This window comes from Pristis pectinata, chromosome 6, assembly GCF_009764475.1.
Source record: "Pristis pectinata isolate sPriPec2 chromosome 6, sPriPec2.1.pri, whole genome shotgun sequence".
Lineage (NCBI taxonomy): Eukaryota > Metazoa > Chordata > Chondrichthyes > Rhinopristiformes > Pristidae > Pristis > Pristis pectinata.
This window is the reverse complement of record NC_067410.1, coordinates 91,404,147-91,421,923: the sequence shown is the minus strand read 5'-3', so window position 1 is coordinate 91,421,923 and position 17,777 is coordinate 91,404,147.

Here is a 17,777-nt window from a genome sequence, read left to right as displayed (position 1 = left end):
ATGTATGTGGCATTGGAGCTGTGCTTAGCCATGCAGTCATGTGTTTCGAGAGTAGAACAGGGGGCTAAGCATGCAGCCTTGAGGAGCACCTGTGTTGATGGTCAGCAAGGAGGAGATGTTACCAATCCCCTCTGATTGAGGTCTGCTGATGATGCCAGGCATGGACTGAAAAACGCAAGTAAGATTTGCACCCAACAATGACCATCCCTAGCAAGTAAATCATTTCTAAGTTCTCCAAAGCCTTTCCATGACCTCATAAGTGCAATCGCTACTTACCTGGTTGAAGTGCAGGGACCACAGGCTGTGATTTCAACCAGTTGCCCCTTTTCTGCATGATCTGACCCAATGTAAAGTTAGGCACATTTGCTCTCTGACAGCCCCAAGTAACAGAGGCCTCCAAAAGTGCAAGGAGCATTCGAGGAGATGATTTACTCTGTTTATTTCTCATGTGGTAACAGCATTTAAAGGACTGATTTTTTTTCATTCTTTAATGCTGATAAGATACCAAAGATATGACAAAAATAAAAATTATCTTGTGTTTCTTACATGACATTGCACATAGCTAACCGGATTCTTGGAATGTTGTTTTTGTTTACGATCATTGTTCCATTCTGAGAGCTTTGGTCGTATCCAGCTACTCTCTGTTGATAACATTAGAGGTTCAAACACTTTACCTTTTGGTTGTTACATTGCATTTGTTTTGTTATTCTTGAAATTTTATTCCCAGGCTGCCAATTGGTTGTACTTTTGACATAAGTTTTTCGAGGTTTCCTTTTGGCTTGTGCTCCTGCTGCTCAACCTCCCAGAAGCTTCTACAGAATGAATGTGTCTGTACTGCACCTGTGCTGGCAATAAGTTTTAAGACTTGCCCAGTAGCAGGGCGAGCAGTTCTGCTCTCTTCCTGACCACCATTTTGATTTTTCTTTAAAAAGTTGTCCTTCTTGTTTTCTTTTATCCCTTTGCTCAGGGCCAAAAACCAGTGAGTCTCCTGTTTTGTCTTTCTTGGTCAAAGGGGGAATATGTTAATTTTAACATCCAATTTGGATGAAAATGTAGGTGGCATGATTAGTAAATTTGCGGATAACACCAAAATTATTGGTTTAGTGGATAGTGAAGAAGGTTGTCTAAGTTACATCAGGATCTAACTCAACTGGAAAGCGGGTAAAGGAATTTAACTCCGACAAGTGAAAGTGTTGCACTTTGGGAAGTTAAACCAGGGTAGGACATACAATGTGACTGGCAGGGCTTCGGGGAGTGTTGTAGAAGTACATAATTCCCTGCAAATGATGACATAGTTAGACAGGGTAATGAAGAAGGCATATGGCACACTCACCTCAGGGCATTGAATACACAAATTGGGACGTCTTGTTATGTACAAAACTTTGGTGAGACCACACTTGGAGTATGTTGTGCAGATCTTTTTATTTATATTCATTCAAGGGATGTGGACTTTGCAAGCTAAGCCAGCATTTAATTGCCCACCCCAAGTTGCCCTTGAGACGGTGGTGGTAGCTGCCTCCTTGAACCACTGAAGTCCTTGAGGTATGGGTATATCCATAATGCTCTTTTGGAGAAAGTTCCAGGATTTTGACCCAGCAACTGTGAAGGAACAGCAATATATTTTCAAGTCAGGATGGCATGTGGCTTGGAGGGCAACTTCCAGGTGGTGGTGTCCCCATGCGCTTTGTTGCCTTTGTTCTTCTAGCTGGTAGAGGTCATGATTTTGGAAGTTGTTGCCTGAGGAATCTTGGTCCTGCAGATGGTACAAACTGTTGCTACTGTGCGTCGGTGGTGGAGTAGGTGAATGGTTGTGGATGGGGAGCCTATCAAGTGGGCTGATATGTCCTGTATGGTGTTGAGCTTCTTGAGTGTTATTGAAGCAGCAACTCATCAAGGCAAGTGGAGAGTATTCCATCACACTCATAACTTGAGTCTTGGAGATGGTGGACAAGCTTTGAGGAATTAGGAAATGAGTTATTCATTGCAGGATTCCTTGCCTCTGACCTGCTCTTGAGGCCACATTGTATATGTGGCTCTTCCAGTTCAGTTTCTGGTCAGTGATAAACTCCAGAATATTGATAGCAGGGAATTTAGTGATGGTAATTCCATTGAATATCAGGGATGGATTTTCTCTTGTTGAATATCATCATTGCACGGCATTTGTGTGACACGAATGTTACTTGTCACCTATCAGCCCAGTCCTAGATATTGTTCAGGTTTTGGTACATTTGGTTGGGGACACCTCATTATCTGAGGAGTTGTGAATAGTGTTGAACATTGTGCAGTCATTAGTGAACATCCCTACTTTGATCTTATGATTGAAGGAAGGTCATTGATGCAACAGCTGAAGATGTTGGGCTTAGAACACTACCCTGAAGAACTCCTGCAGAGATGTCTGTGGATGAGATGATTGACCTCCAACCACCATAACCATCTTCCTTTGTGCTAGGTATGATTCCAACCAGCGGAGGGTTTTCCCCTTGATTCCCATTGACACCAGTTTAGCCAGGGCTCCTTGATGTGGCTAATTAAGTGCCATGTGATAGCACCTTCGATTATCCTTTCTATCACTTAAGTAGACGGATTGGGCAGTAATTAGCCGGGTTGGATTTGTCCTGTTTCCTATGGACAGGACATACCTGGGCAATTTTCCATGATGCCAGGGTTGTAGCTGTACTGGAACAGCTTAGCCAAGGGAGCAACAAGTTCTGGAGTACCAATACCATTGCCAGAATGTTGTAAGGACCCATAGCCTTTGCTGTATCCAATGCCATTTCTTGATATCACATGGAGTGAATAGCTTTGACTGGCATTTATCATACTCCTACTGAACTGTCATGGGCAGATCCATCAGTGATGGGTAGATTAGTGAGGATGAGATCAAGTAGGTTTTTCCCTTCACCACCTGCTGTAGACCCATTCTAGCAACAGTGTCTCTTGGCAATTGGCCAGCTTGATCAGTAGTGGTGTTGCCGAGCCACTCTTGGTGATGGATTTTGAAGTCCCCACCTTTGAGTGCGCCTTTGCCACTCTCAGTACTTCCTCCGAGTGGTTTTCTACACAGATCTGGTTGCCATTCTATGGAAAGGATGTGATTAATCTAGAGAGGGTGCAGAGATTCACAAGGATATTACTGGCACTGGAGGGCTTGAGAGACTGGATAGGCTGGGACTGGTTTCCCTGGAGCAAAGGAGGTTGACGGGTGACTTTAAAGAGATTTATAAAATCCTATGGGGCATAGATATGGTGGATGGTCACAGTCTTTTTCCCAGGATAGGTCAGCCTAAAACTACAGGGCATAGGTTTAGGGTGAGAGGGGAGAGATTTAAAGAGGACCTTGGGGGCATGTTTCTCACACAGAGGGTGGTGGGTAAATGGAACAAGCTGCCAGAGGAAGTGCTAGAGGCAGGTGCAATTCCAATGTTTAAAGGACTTTTGGACCGGTACATGTATAAGAAAGATCTAGAGGAATATGGGCCAAATGCAGGCAAATGGGACTAGCTCAGGTAACCACCTTGGTTGGCATGGACGTGTTGGGCTGAAGGGTCTGTTTCCATGCTGTATAACTCTATGACTCTACTAGTCCTTATATCATCTAATGTACTCTGTACAGCAATGCAATATTTTTGAATATTAAATAGCTTAGCTTTCTTACAGCTTTTTCACTGGTCCTGACCCATTTTTTTTCCTATATCCATCGTACTGTTTGCATCTAACTATTTCTGTCTTTCTCTCTGACTGATGGACTGATCATTGTGCGACCTCTATCTGTTTAATCTGATATTTGTTTTCTCAGTATTACTAAACCGCTGTTTAAGCTCTTCCTTCCCTTTATTTGTCTTTTGAATAGCATTCACACACAGTGATGCCCCACCTTTCTATGTTTTACCTTTTAACAGAGCCCAGGTCTGTAGTATGCTGGCAGCCAGCATGCACTGGGTTGGAAATGGTACCTGAAGATAGGAAGCAATGTCACATAGATATGAGCAAATACTGGAGGTGGATGTTGCTTTTGATCACTGTGAGGGAACATATGTTTGATTGAGAATGGTGTAATGTGGAGATGACAGGGAGCTAGAAGTGATAGATCAGGTTTAGAAGCAGGATATTTACTCCAAAAGCCCGTGATCTACACCTGAGAGGTAGTCTAGGGCCTACCAACATTTGATTATGAAGGACAACAAACAGCAATGTGCGTGGATCTTGTCCCTTAGTTTTCACAGGTAGCTGTACAAAGCATTTATTGCAATAGACAATCCTGCACCAAAGTACTTGCTGCAAATGGGCTGAATTGTTGATTGTGTAATTGGTATATGACTGTGGTTGAGTCACTTATCAGGAGAGAATAATTGTAGGTGTTATAAACCTGGAGTACATCAACCACGTCAGGTCATCTCCCACCCACAGCTTCATTCAGAATAAATTCTGTGTGCTGTGAGCAAGGAACAGCTTCAACAGTTCTGTGAAGAACTTCAAAAAAAAGCTGTCAGTTTCTCTAAATGATTGCAGACAGAAAGCTTATTGTATCCATTCTGCAACATAATAGATTCCCAATCCTCTCTCCAGATGATGTCATCTTCTGAAATTGGGGGTATCTCACAGACAGCTTATGCTTAAACTCAACTATCAAAATTTCCCAGTGCGGTCTGCTCCAACCTCCTAATGCCCAATCCCTAACCCTGTACTATGACACAAAGTCACAGGTTACTGTTTAAAGATAAGCTTAGCCTTGGTGATGGCATCACCTGTGGCTGTGATCATATACACACAGCTGATGAGGCTACAAGTGTGAATCTTGCTTGATCATTTGGAAAGTCTCTGAGCTTGTAAAGAACTCTGAAATTGGCTAGGGATGGTAAAGAGTGGAAGAAGTAGGAATATATGACCTGGGGTGGGGAGGCGGTGGTGGTGATAGTTGCTAGTAGAGAATATGGATTGGGGAAAGATAGACATTAGAGATTGAGGGCTCAGGGAGAGAGATAGGGCTGGTGGTTGAAGGACTTGAACTTACTGTGGATGAATAATGAGAGATTAATTCCGTTGGCATAAGATAAACAAGGGAGCAGAAGACAAGGATTTTCAATGAAAAAAGCAAGGAGGAAAGGAGGAGGAAAATTCCTGGTGTTCATGTTTCTGAGTGACAGACTTAGAAATTTAATTCCAAAGGGAATAAGAAAAGTCAATTTGGAAAGAAGGAATATCAAAAATCTGTGTTTGGGAGCTGTTGTGCAGAATGACGATAAATGTTGGGCAGCACTAAGAACTGAATAGCTTCATCCTGCAATAAAATTTCTGTACTTCTCATGTAACCATTATGTGACCAAATGCCATGAGTTCAGAGATCATGTGGTCAGAATGTCATGTAATTAAAGTTCCAGGAATGCCTGCAAGCAAAGTTGACTGCCCTAACATAGATCAGAATCAAAATCAGGTTTATTATCACTGACATATGACATGAAATTTGTTGCTTTGCGGCAGTAGTACAGTGCAAAGACATAAAGATCTATAAATTACAAAAATAAATAAATAGTGAAAAGGAAGGAAGAATGAGGTCGTGTTCATGGGTTCATGGACTGTTCAGAAATCTGTTGGCAGAAGGGAAGAAGCTGTTTCTAAATCGTTGAGTGTGGGTCTTCAGGCTCCTGTACCTCCTCCCTGATGGTAGTAATGAGAAGAGGGCATGTGCCAGATGATGAGAGTCCTTACTGATGGATGCTGCCCTCTTGAGGCACCACCCCTTAAAGATCTCCTTGATGAAGGGGGAGGGTTGTGTCAGTGATGGAGCTGGCTGAGTCTATGTTTCTGTGAGGATAATTTTTGAAACTTTTTTAAATGTATAGTTAACCTTAAAAGTGTTCATCCAGAGAGACAGCGCATTAATAGTTTTCATTATCTTCTGGAACTTCCCCAGATATCCAAACATCTTAATAAGATACAATCTCAATCTGACACCTGCAAATACTCCAGTGTTGGAGACTAGCAAGGATTTTTTAAAAGTCTAATGTATTTTTAAAATCATCACTATATGACTTTTTCCACTTTTATCCTCTACACTTGAACAAAATGCAACAATGAGGAAAGGAAATGATGTTCAATATTTGTCTCTTTATCACTCTCCTGATTAATGGTAAGTGTGTTGCCAAGCATGTGCAGCCAACCCAGAAGGTAATGAATTTCCAATACTTATTCTTTAGTTATTATTTGTCATTGGTCATAGGAATGGGAATTCCTCAAGTTTTTATGAAAATGTTCTTCAAAAAATAATTTATCTAATCTGATTCTCTTCTGGTGGATAGAAACTATATTCTGTAATCCTGTTGAGTGATTAACTAAATCACTGCTAAGTTAAAAGTCTATGTTAGCCATTATTTTCACTTGGATTGGTGGTTATTCTGTGCTGAACCATGGCTTTTAATGGCTGTGAGATGTCTGATTTTCTGGTTGGATGCAAGCTACACACTGCTAATCCACTGAAAAGAAAATGCACACGTAATTAAAGGGGCCTTCTCTTTGGGTTGCATCAGAGATTTCTTTGAGTTCTGAAGTCATAGTATTTTTGTTTAGAAACAGCTAGAATTTATTGTGTATATGTAAGTGAGGCTTGTAATGCACACAGTTATGTACAAACTAGATGGCAGTGTCTGGTGAAAGTCTGGAAATTAATGGCCAAGATGGGCAATTCCTTCATATAACGCACAGTAGAGCTTGTTCTTTGGATTCCTTTTCAAATAAGTTGAACTGCAAAAAGTTCCTGTTCTGAGATTGGAGAAATGGAATAAGCTCAGCACAAAAAGTTAGGGCTTGTCCATTTTAGTTTAAGAGCCATTTTTAATGGCATGATAATTGCTGGTACTAAATATTTACTTTTGCGTTTGTGAAGTATTGCTCCTTCAGGTTCTAATTGCTGTTGAAAATTAGGAAAAAGTCAATGTATTACTGTTCCCTTGTGCCTCTCTCTCTTAGCTTAACATTTCACTTTTTAATTTTGCTTTCTGTGACTTATTTAATGTTGAATTCACTCGTTTAACTATTACTTTCCAGTTCAGATTGCGCTGATCAGTAACAATTCTTCAATGTGATGATCCATAGGAACAGCCAGTGGCTTGTCCTTTTCACACAGATCGACCCCAGACATCCAGGGAAGGATGATAAACTGTGATAGTGCTACACTTAGCGTAATTTGCCCAGCAAAACCTCAACCAACTTTAACAGGCATGTATATTTGGTAGTTGTGGTAAGTTCTATTGGTATTGGTATTGGTTTATTATTGTCACTTATACCAAAGTACAGTGAAAAACTTGTCTTGCATACCATTTGTACAGATCAATTCATTACACAGTGCATTGAGGTAGTAAAACAATAACAGAATACAGAGTAAAGTGTCACAGCTACAGAGGAAGTGCAATGCAGGTAGACAATAAGGTGCAAGGTCATAACAAGGTAGATTGTGAGATCAAGAGTCCATCTTATCGTATAAGGGAGCCATTGAATAGTCTTATAACAGTGGGATAGAAGCTGTCCTTGAGCCCGGTGGTATGTGCCCTCAGGCTCCTGTATCTTCTGCCTGATTGGAGAGGGGAGAAGAGAGAATGTCCTGGGTGGGTGGGGTCTTTGATTATTCTGGCTGCTTCACCGAGGTTGTGAGAGGTATAGACAGAGTCCATGGAGGGGAGGCTGGCTTCCGTGATTTGCTGGGCTATGTTCACAACTCTCTGCAGTTTCTTGCGGTCCTGGGCAGAGCAGTTGCCATACTAATCTGTGATGCGTCCAGATAGGATGCTTTCTGTGGTGCATCAATAAAAGTTGGTGAATGTCAAAGGAGACATGCCAGATTTCTTTAGCCTCCTGAGGAAGTAGAGGTGCTGGTAAGCTTTCTTGACCGTCGCATCTGCATGGTTGGACCAGGACAGGCTATTGGTGATGTTCACTCCCTCTCAACCCTCTCAACCTCAGCACCATTGATGTAGAGAGGTGCATGTGCACCACCCCCCTTCCTGAAGTGAATGACCAGCTCTTTTGTTTTGCTGACAGTGAAGGAACATTTGTTTTCATGACACCATGTCACTAAGCTCTCTATCTCCTTCCTGTACTCTGACTCATTGTTATTTGAGATACGGCCCACTACGGTTGTATCATCTGCAAACTTGTAGATGGAGAATATATAGGGAGTAGAGTAGGGGGCTGAGGACACAGCCTTGTGGGGCACCAGTGTTGAGAATATCGTGCTGGAGGTGTTGTTGCCTATCCTCACTGATTGTGGTCTATTGGTCAGAAAGTCAAGGATCCAGTTGCAGAGGGAGGTATTGAGTCACAAGTCTCGAAGTTTGGAAATGAGTTTGCTTGGAATTATAATACTGAAGGCAGAGCTGTAGTCAATAAACAATAGTCTAATGTAGCTGTCTATACTGTCCAGATGCTCCAGAGATGAGTGTAGGGCCAGGGAGATGGCGTCCACTGTAGACCTGTTTCGGCGGTAGGCGAATTGCAGTGGGTCGGGGTTTTCCAGGAGGCTGGAGCTAATGTGTGCCATGACCAGCCTCTCAAAGCACTTCATGATGGTGGATGTCAAAGCCACCGGTCGGTAGTCATTGAGGCATGTTACCTTGTTTTCCTTAGGTACCAAGATGATAGTGGTCTTCTTAAAACAGGTTGGAACCTCAGGTCGAAGCAGGGAGAGGTTAAATATGTCTGCAAATACCCCTGCCAGCTGATCAGCACAATATCTGAGGACTCGGCCAGGGACACCATCTGGGCCAGATGCTTTCCGTGGGTTCACTCTCCGGAAGAATGATCTTACATCCTCAATGGTTACCAATGGTTCTATGGTTCACAGGTTCAGGTGCATTGGAGGCTGTCGTGCTGAGTGGTGACAAATCAATCCTTTTCTGTTCAAAATGAGCATAGGATGCGTTAAGCTCATCAGGAAGGGATGCGCTGTTGTTGGCGACGCTGCCCAACTTCATTTTGTAGCCCGTTATAGCATGTTAAGCCCTGCCACAACTTACAGCTGGTCTGGGACCTGATTTTGAACTGATATTGTCTCTTGGCATCTCTGATAGCTTTATGGAGGTTGTATTTCAATTTCTTGTAAAGGTCAGGGTCACCTAATTTGAATGTTGCAGTCCTCAACTTCAGTAGGGAGTGGAGGTCCTGGTTCATCCATGGTTTCCTGTTTGGGAACACCCTGACTGTCCTCTTTGGTACACAGTAATACATTGTAATTTCTGAAAATTACAAGAGCTCTTCACATTGCATCATCAGTGGATGAGTAAACAACTTCCATGATTCCAGACTGTGTGTATATTTCTGATTTGTGTTCAGATTTCTTGTAGTTGAGTTAGAGAAGAGTTTTGAAAATGTGGGGAGAATAAATAGGATTAGTGTAGTATTAGGGTAAATGGATACTTGATGTCAGCACATATTAGGTGGCCTTTTTCCATGATACATGACCCTATGACTCTAAAAACCCTTATGCACAAGTCCACAAGACTATCTCCTCCTTAAATGCCTCCAATGATTGGGCCTCCACTGCTGTACGTGGCAAAGAATTCCATAAATTCACTACCCTCTGGCTAAAGAAATTTCTCCTCATCTCTGTTTTAAACCGGTACCCTCTAATTCTAAGATTGTGCCCTCTGGTCCTGGACTCATCCACCAAGGGAAACAGCTTAGCCACATCTACTCTGTCCAGTCCTTTAAACATTCTAAATGTTTCTATGCGGTCCCCTCTCATTCTTCTGTACTCCAGTGAGTAGAGTCCAAGAGCACATATAAAGCACAAAGGTTGATTCAATGTATTGGTGTAACCTGGTATGCAAGGGCCACAAACCAGCAAGAATAATTGCTTTCGGGGGGAAACCTTTTCAGAACTTTTCCAGAAAGTGGTGATACAGAGTTAAGTATGAGGCTTCAAACTGTTTAGTTTGTTCAGGGTTACGTCATGAGAGATAAGCAGATCACACCGCTTTAGCCTCTCGCCTGATGTGGCACAGCTGCACTTACTCGTTTAGGTTTTAGACAAAGACAACAATCTGCAAAACAAGTAGAAACATATCTTGGAGCTGCCTTTATGGCTCAATGCCTAAATGGACTGCTCTGTTCAACACAAAGCCATTCAAGACAGAAGGCCTGGTTGATTCCTGATATACATTGACCCTGATAGGTTTACCCAGTATAATAGTTGGTTTCAACACAGTTGAGATCCAGTTGATCACAGTGCTTCTGGTTTGGAGAGGGGCAAACATAGCTTCAAACTAGTGGCAATGATAAGATGTCTTTATTAGTCACATGTACATGTGAAATGCATCTTTTACGTAAAGTGTTCTGGGGGCAGCCTGCAAGTGTCACCACGCTTCCGGCACCAACATAGCATGCCCACAACTTCCTTGCCTGTACGTCTTTGGAATGTGGGAGGAAACTGGAGCACCTGGAGGAAACCCATGCAGACACGGGGAGAACGTACAAACTCCTTACAGACAGCGGCTGGAATTGAACCTGAGTTGCTGATGCTGTAATAGCGTTACGCTGACTGGTACACTATCATGAACCATGAAGTTAATGGAAACAAAATCTGGCAGCTTGTTACTCCACTGAAAGAAATAACCTCCAGCTGGTTTGTTCTTTTCATTGTTATTCAGAAGGCCTTACTAGAAGAAGGTACATGTAGGAAGTCGGGAAAGAACAATACTAGTCCGAATGACCCAGAAATCAAACTTGAGCTAACAGAGGTAACTGGCTTCCATATCACAGTCATAGGATAATACAGCACAGGAGAAGGTCATTAAGTTCATTGACTCTTAACTGACAGTTTTGAAACAAAACATAGTTGGTACAGCTCCCCATTCTTAGCCTATATCCCTGCATCATTATCACCAAGCATTGTCCAATTCCTCAGTCTATTACTGAATTTGTATCTGCCATTCTATCAGACAGAAGTTTACAAATCTTAAACACTTGGAAATGAAGAGTTTTGCAATTGTCATTCTGAGTCTTCTGGAATTTGCTTTAAATCAATGCTCTCTTGTTATGTACTTTTTGGCTTTTACAAATGATTTGTTTTAGTTACTCCCTCAAAACCCTTCACGACTTTCATCACCTACAAATATTTCTCCTGTTACCCTTCTCATCTCCAAAGAGGATGGTTTCAGTTTCTCCAGTATATCGTTGTAAGTCATCCCTTGTCCTTAGAGCATTCTAGAAAATATCAGGTACTTTCTGCAAACCCATCAGGTCTTTTCTAAAGATACTGCCCACGATTAGATACACTGACCCAATTTTGTGTTTGTAGTTAAACTGCTTTACACTGTAAAGTTGATGGTCGCACATATGCTGTTAAACACAAATCCAGAAGTTGCTGCCAGTGATTCCATACTGGTCCATAGGTGATGCTGTTGTGTAGCCTTCAGAAATTATTTGTGAAAAACAATTACTTATAAACTTTTCTTGCTGATAACGACCTTGAAATTGTGTTTTACATGAGGTATACGTGACATTTTAAGAAAAAACATTTGTGGCACAGGCAGTAAATGCCTTGCCAGAATTTATTGCCTATCCCACAGTGTCTCTCAAAAGGTGTGAAATATCACCACCTTTAACCCTTGCAGCCCTTCCAATGAAGGCATTCCCATCATCCTGTTGGGTAAGGAATTCCAGAATTTGGACCCAATAACAAAGAAGGATCAGTGATATATTTCATGTTCAGGATAATGTGTAACTTGGAGGAGATGCTGGAAGTGGTGGTGTTAGCCATGCCTGGTGTCCTTGTGTTGTTGTTCTGGTGTGCTTTGGGAGATTCTGTTGAAGAAACCTTGGCAAATTACTGCAGTGCATTTGTAGACAGTGCACAGTGCAGCCATGGTAAACTGGTGATGAAAGGAGTGAATGTTTTTGGAAGTGGATTGGATGCCGGTCAAGTGAACTGCTTTGTCCAGGGTACTGTAGAGCTTCTTGAGTATTGTTGGAGCTGCTCTCATCCAGGTAAACGGAGGGTATTCCATTGCACTTGTGCATTGCAGATGGTGTAAAGGCTTTAGCAGAGTTAAAAGATGAGTCACTCACCATAAGGTGGACAGCGTCTGACCTGTTCTTGCAACTACAGTATTTATTTGACTGATCTAGTTATGTTTCTGGTCAGTGGTTACTCCCAGGATGTTGATGGAGGGGGACTTGGTGATGGTAACTCCACTATCAAAATCTTACAGTGTAATATTCTCTCTTGTTGAAGGTGATCACTACCTGGAAATTACCTGAATCTTGCTGTATGCAGGCATGGGCAGCTTCATTTTCTCAGGGACTGTGAACAGGTTTGCACAGAGTACAATTTTCAACAAGTTTTCCAGCATGTGATGTGAATATCATTGACAAATTAAATGAAGACAATTGAGCCTAAGGTGAACTCTGTTGCAGTTTCCTGAGGTTGAACTGATTGATCTCCAACAATCATTCATCTTCATTCATGCGGTGTGTGACATTAGGCAAAGGAATGTTTTCCCCTTAGTTTACTGAATCACTATTGCCTCATCTCTGGAATACTGTTCTTTTCTCCATATTTTAGCTAAGTCTGTTTTGATATCTGGTGCCAAATGTTCCAGGTAAAACCCAAACTTGAGCATTGGTGAATAATACGAAACTAAACCATAATTACTTAAATTCACTGACTCAAAAAACTAATTTTGTAATTGTGGATTGTAATTTCTTCAGATAAATAATTAAAAATATAACAGACTTAAAATAAGTATGATTACTTTTATTTTTAAGGCATTTTTTATTTTGTCTTTTTAAAAGCATTAATTAAAAATTCTGTGTTTTACTTCCTGTTTTGCTGACTAGAATGTGCATACAGAAGGGATTGGGTGTCATTAGCTTAATTAGTTTAGCACAACATCATGGACCGAAGGACCTGTTCCTGTGCTCTACTGTCCTATGTTCTATGTTTGTTCATGATATATCAGCTGTTACCATAAGCTCCCATTACTGACATTTTATTTTGTGCTTTTTAAGACATAAAAACATTGATTAAAAACTCTGCTTTTCACTTCCTGTTTTGCTGACTAGAATATAACTTAATCGAAGCAGGAATAGGCCATGAGGCCTCTCAAGTTATTCAAAGGATTCAATACCTCAATACTGAGTAAGAAGTTTGAGGTTTCATTAATGCATGTGGCTCATCTTGTTTGCTGATGTCACTGCTGCTACATAGCAGGATACCTTTGAATGACGATTGATATCACTAATACCAGAAAAGGGGAAAAGTATGCAACTCAGATCATTAAATATTGCTGAACACGTTAGTGAGTACTGTTTCTTTCGTGCTGAGCACATAACTGAGTCAATGTCCAGCAGGGGCAGGACCAGTGCATCTTATCAGAATAGAATAGCTTCCCTAGTTGTAAACTTCGGGTGACTACATTATGTACCTCCCTCCAATTCAAAAAACAGTCATTGTCAACCTGAAATGTTAATTCTCTCTCTCCACAGTTGCTGGCCTGCAGGATATTTCCTGTATTTTCTGCTTTCTTTCAAATTTCCAATCTCTGCAATAACTTGTACTGCCATAGTCTGTGTTTTTCTTTCTCAGCCAGTTTTGCAAGCCGTTTTATCCCATGAACTTTGAACTTTGTGGAGGAAAGGATCAGCCATTTTAACAGAGTTTAACGGACCAGTGTTGCAGCTTCACTAGGTTGGTATCCCATTTTTCCATTGTTGCTCCCAGCTTGCCCTTCTTCCCTCCTCTTCTGCTTTGATAGTAGTGATAGAGTGAGGGATAAATCAGGTCAGGTGTCTACATACTATGGTGGTGTACAGTTCTGCTGCTGCTAATAGTCCAGAGTGCCTCATGGATGCCCAGTTTTGTCCTGCCAAATCTGTTCTATATCTATACTATTTAGCATGATTGTCATGCTACACAACATGATGAAAGGTATCCTTAGCAGGAAGATCTGATTCTATCTCCACAAGGACCGTACAGCGGTCACCCCTACCAATGCTATAAAGGATAAATGCATCTGCCAGAGGTAAATTAATAAGCACAAGTGTTTACATCTCTACGCAGTTGCTGACCCAGAATGGCAAATGTGTCCCTCAGGGTTTGGCCATTTCGGCCAGTGTTGGTGCTGCCAGACCACTCATGGTAATGGATGTTCCCAGAGTACATTCTGTGCCCTTCGGTGCTTCTCCCATATTGTTCAGCAAGGAGGAGGACCACTGATTTCTCAGCTGAGGAAGGATAGTGGGTAGCAGTCAGTAGAAGGTTTCTTTGCCTCTGCTTGAGACTTCATTGGGATGTCATGTCATTGGGACCTCATTGGATCTGGAGTCAATGTTGGGGAGACCCAGGGCTACTGCCCACATCTGAAGAACACTATTTCACCCCCACTATTGGATCTGTGCTGCTGGTGAGACAGGGCATGCCTAAGGATTGTGATGGAAGATCATTTTACATTGTCTATGGGCTATGATTCTGTAAGGATGACTGTGAGAGGCTGCTGCTTGACTGCTCTGTGGAACAATTCTTCCAATATGGACACCAGTCTCCAAATGTCTGCGAGAAGGACTTTGCAAGATGTGACCGACTTTGCCACATCTGAATTGCTGCTGGTTGGTCTGTCTAGTTTTCTTCTTTCTCTGTTTCAATGTTGTGGTAATGGTACAATTGGGTCACTCAGCAGGCCATAGAGAATGTGTAAAAATAAACTAAAACTGGTGGGTCTGGAGTGACATATGCCAGACTGGGTAAGTGCTGCTGCTGCACAGCTCCAACCCTGGATTGATCCAGGTGCTATTTGTGTGCAGTTTACATGTTCTCCCTGTAACCATATAGGTTTCCCTTGGGTGTTCCAGTTTCCTGCCACATCCCAAAGATATGCTGTAGGGTTAATTGGCTATCATAAATTATCCATTATGTTGGTGGGTAGCAGGATAATTGTGGCAGGTGGTGGTAGAGGTGAAAAGGCTATAAGTGGGAGAACAGGACTGATAAGAATGCACTGGATGCCAACAGAGACTCAATGGGATGAATGGCCTTTTGCTTTGTAAGGAAGATGTTGTAATTTTTGGTTGTCAGTCATTCCAGACCCTGCTGATCACTGTGATCACTGCTGATCTCAGGGCAGTGTACTTGGCCCATCCATTTTTGGCCGCTTCATCAATGACCTTCATCCCATCACAAGATCAGTAGTGGGGACATTCACTGATGATTACGTGATGTTCAATTCCATTCACAGCCCCTCAGCAAATGAAGCAGTCCATGCTTGCATGCAGAAAGACCTAGACAAGACTCAGGAATGAGCTGATAGGTGGCAAGTAACATTCACTCCCAAAATTACCAAACAAGGACCATCTCGGACAAGGGAGAATCCAATCACTCACCCTTACCATTCAATGGCATTATCATCCATGAGTTTCCCATGATGAGCATTCTAGGGTCACCATCGACCAGAGATTTAACTGGACCAGACTCATGAACACTGTAGCTATGAGAAATTTAAAGGCTGGGTTTCCTGTAGAAGTGACTCAGTTCCTGACACCCTAAAGCCTTTCTACCATCTACAAGACACAAACTGGAAGTGTGTTGGAATATTCTCCATTTGCCTCAACAAGTGCAGCTCCAGCTAAAAGAAGTTCAACATCATCCAGGACAAAGTGGTCTATTTCATTGACACTCCATCAACCATCCTAGACATTTATTCCCTTCACCACTGTCAAACAATGGCTACAGTGTACACCATCTACAAAATGCTCAGCAGTTACTTGCCTAGGCTATTCGGACAGCATCTCTGAAAGCTGTGATCTCTACCATCAAGAAAAACAAAGGGTTCATGCACAGGGGAACACCACCACTTGCAGGTTCCCCTCTGAGCTGCACACCTTCAGGATTTGGAAATATATTGTGAGTTCTTCTTCGTCACTGGATCAAGATCCTGGAACTTTCTCTCAATAGTGCTGTGGGAGTACATTCACCAAAAGCATTGCAGCAGTTCAAGAAGCTCACCACCACATTCTTGAGGGCAATTAAAGATGGGCAATAAATCCTGACCCTGACAATAATGCTCAGATTCTGAAAATGAATAAATATTAAATAAAGGCAAAGAGTTTGTGCTGCCAGAGACTTAGTTGTAGCCTGCTCTGCCTTATGGAACAACTGTGGTGGCAAAGTCTTTGGTACCTGTGTGGCTGTGAATGGTTAGTGCTGTGAATGGTTAGATCTGGCCCAATGCATGACTTTGGAAAGTCATAATATTTGGAATCAATCAGTTGTATTGACCATCCAGTTAAAGAGACAGATCTAGGGAGAACAGTTATGAGTTAAATGAATAAAGATATGGACAACTTACAGCTCTTGTCAGAATAACAAGAAGAACCGAATATTCTGTTTTGCTCAACAAATTGGTCACCTGAGTGATGTGATGTTTTTTTGCTATAATTACATATTCTTCTGCTTCATGAAAGGACACCTGTGTTCCGCTTACATTAAAACAGCTGTCATTATTTAAGGTTGGCTTTCTTTCCTCTCCTCTTAATCAGAAGCCAATCAGTTCAAAGCAAATTGAAGTTCTCAGTATCGGTTGTTAAGGAGAGACAAACTAATAACATACATCATGACAAAGTCTATCAAATGGAGAAAAATGTCAATATTTTTGTTCCAGCTATTCAGTGCAATACTGTGCTGGTGGAAACTTTCACTTTGGATGGATTGTTCAGTACTAGTGCCCAGCATTATTCTCCAGTTCTTGTCATGACTTTTTATTCCATGACTGTAACACTCTCTGCTAGGGTAGATACTCCAGATAACAAGGTGAATAATAAAAAAAGTCTGCAGACAGCTTCTTTCAGTGCCCATTTAAGTGTAGTAGTAGAACAGACTTGTTTTTACTTGATTATTCCATTGGCGTGACTTTGATCTTCAATAATGCATGCATGGATACAAAGGAGCAGGAAATATTTTGCAAATTTTTTTTCATGATCTGTCAGTCAGCATCTGTTATGAATGAAAATGGTCAACTTATATCAAAATATCACTCTCAGAGAGGGAAAACGTAATCTTTTATCTGTGGTAATAACACAGATTTGCCATCAGATTTTGCAACATAAGCTGATTGATGTTGATCCAGTATTTTTCAGAGAAATTCATGATAGCAAAGATAAGTACAAGATCAATGAATGCTTAGTTCCATTATTTATCTGTGCTTACACTGCTTGAAATACTAAAAATTCTAATTTATAAAATGTTTGGAGCTATGTTTCAATTTAATCAGATAATCAATTCTTCCATGATGTGTGGCTACACATAGGATACTACCATGTTCAAACAACTGTGTGCTGCAGTCTGACAACTAGCTATAAAAAATTCACTTAAGTTCTCAGGCACAGTTTCTAATTCTTTCTGTTTTGGCAATGTTGAATATACGATGTCAGATCCTGGCACACATGCTAGTTCACAAAACAGTACATTGTTCACACTATTCTTAAAAGGAACAGCAGCTGGTTTGAAATGGCATTTTTAGTTTGATGCTTCTAATGTTTTTGGCTAGTTAACTAAAACCCAATAATTCACTGTTAAAAATTAATAACTTATTTAAACTCCAATCACTATAAGCACATTTTTTCTTGCATTACCATTATTGGGGCTTGAATACATAATCTTATGATTCAGAACACAAAAGACACAAGGAAATAGAAGCAGGAATAGGCCACCAGGTCCCTCAAGCATGCCCTACCATTCAATGTGATCATGGCTGATCTATACTGGCCTCAATTCCTCTTCTGTGCCAGTTCCTACA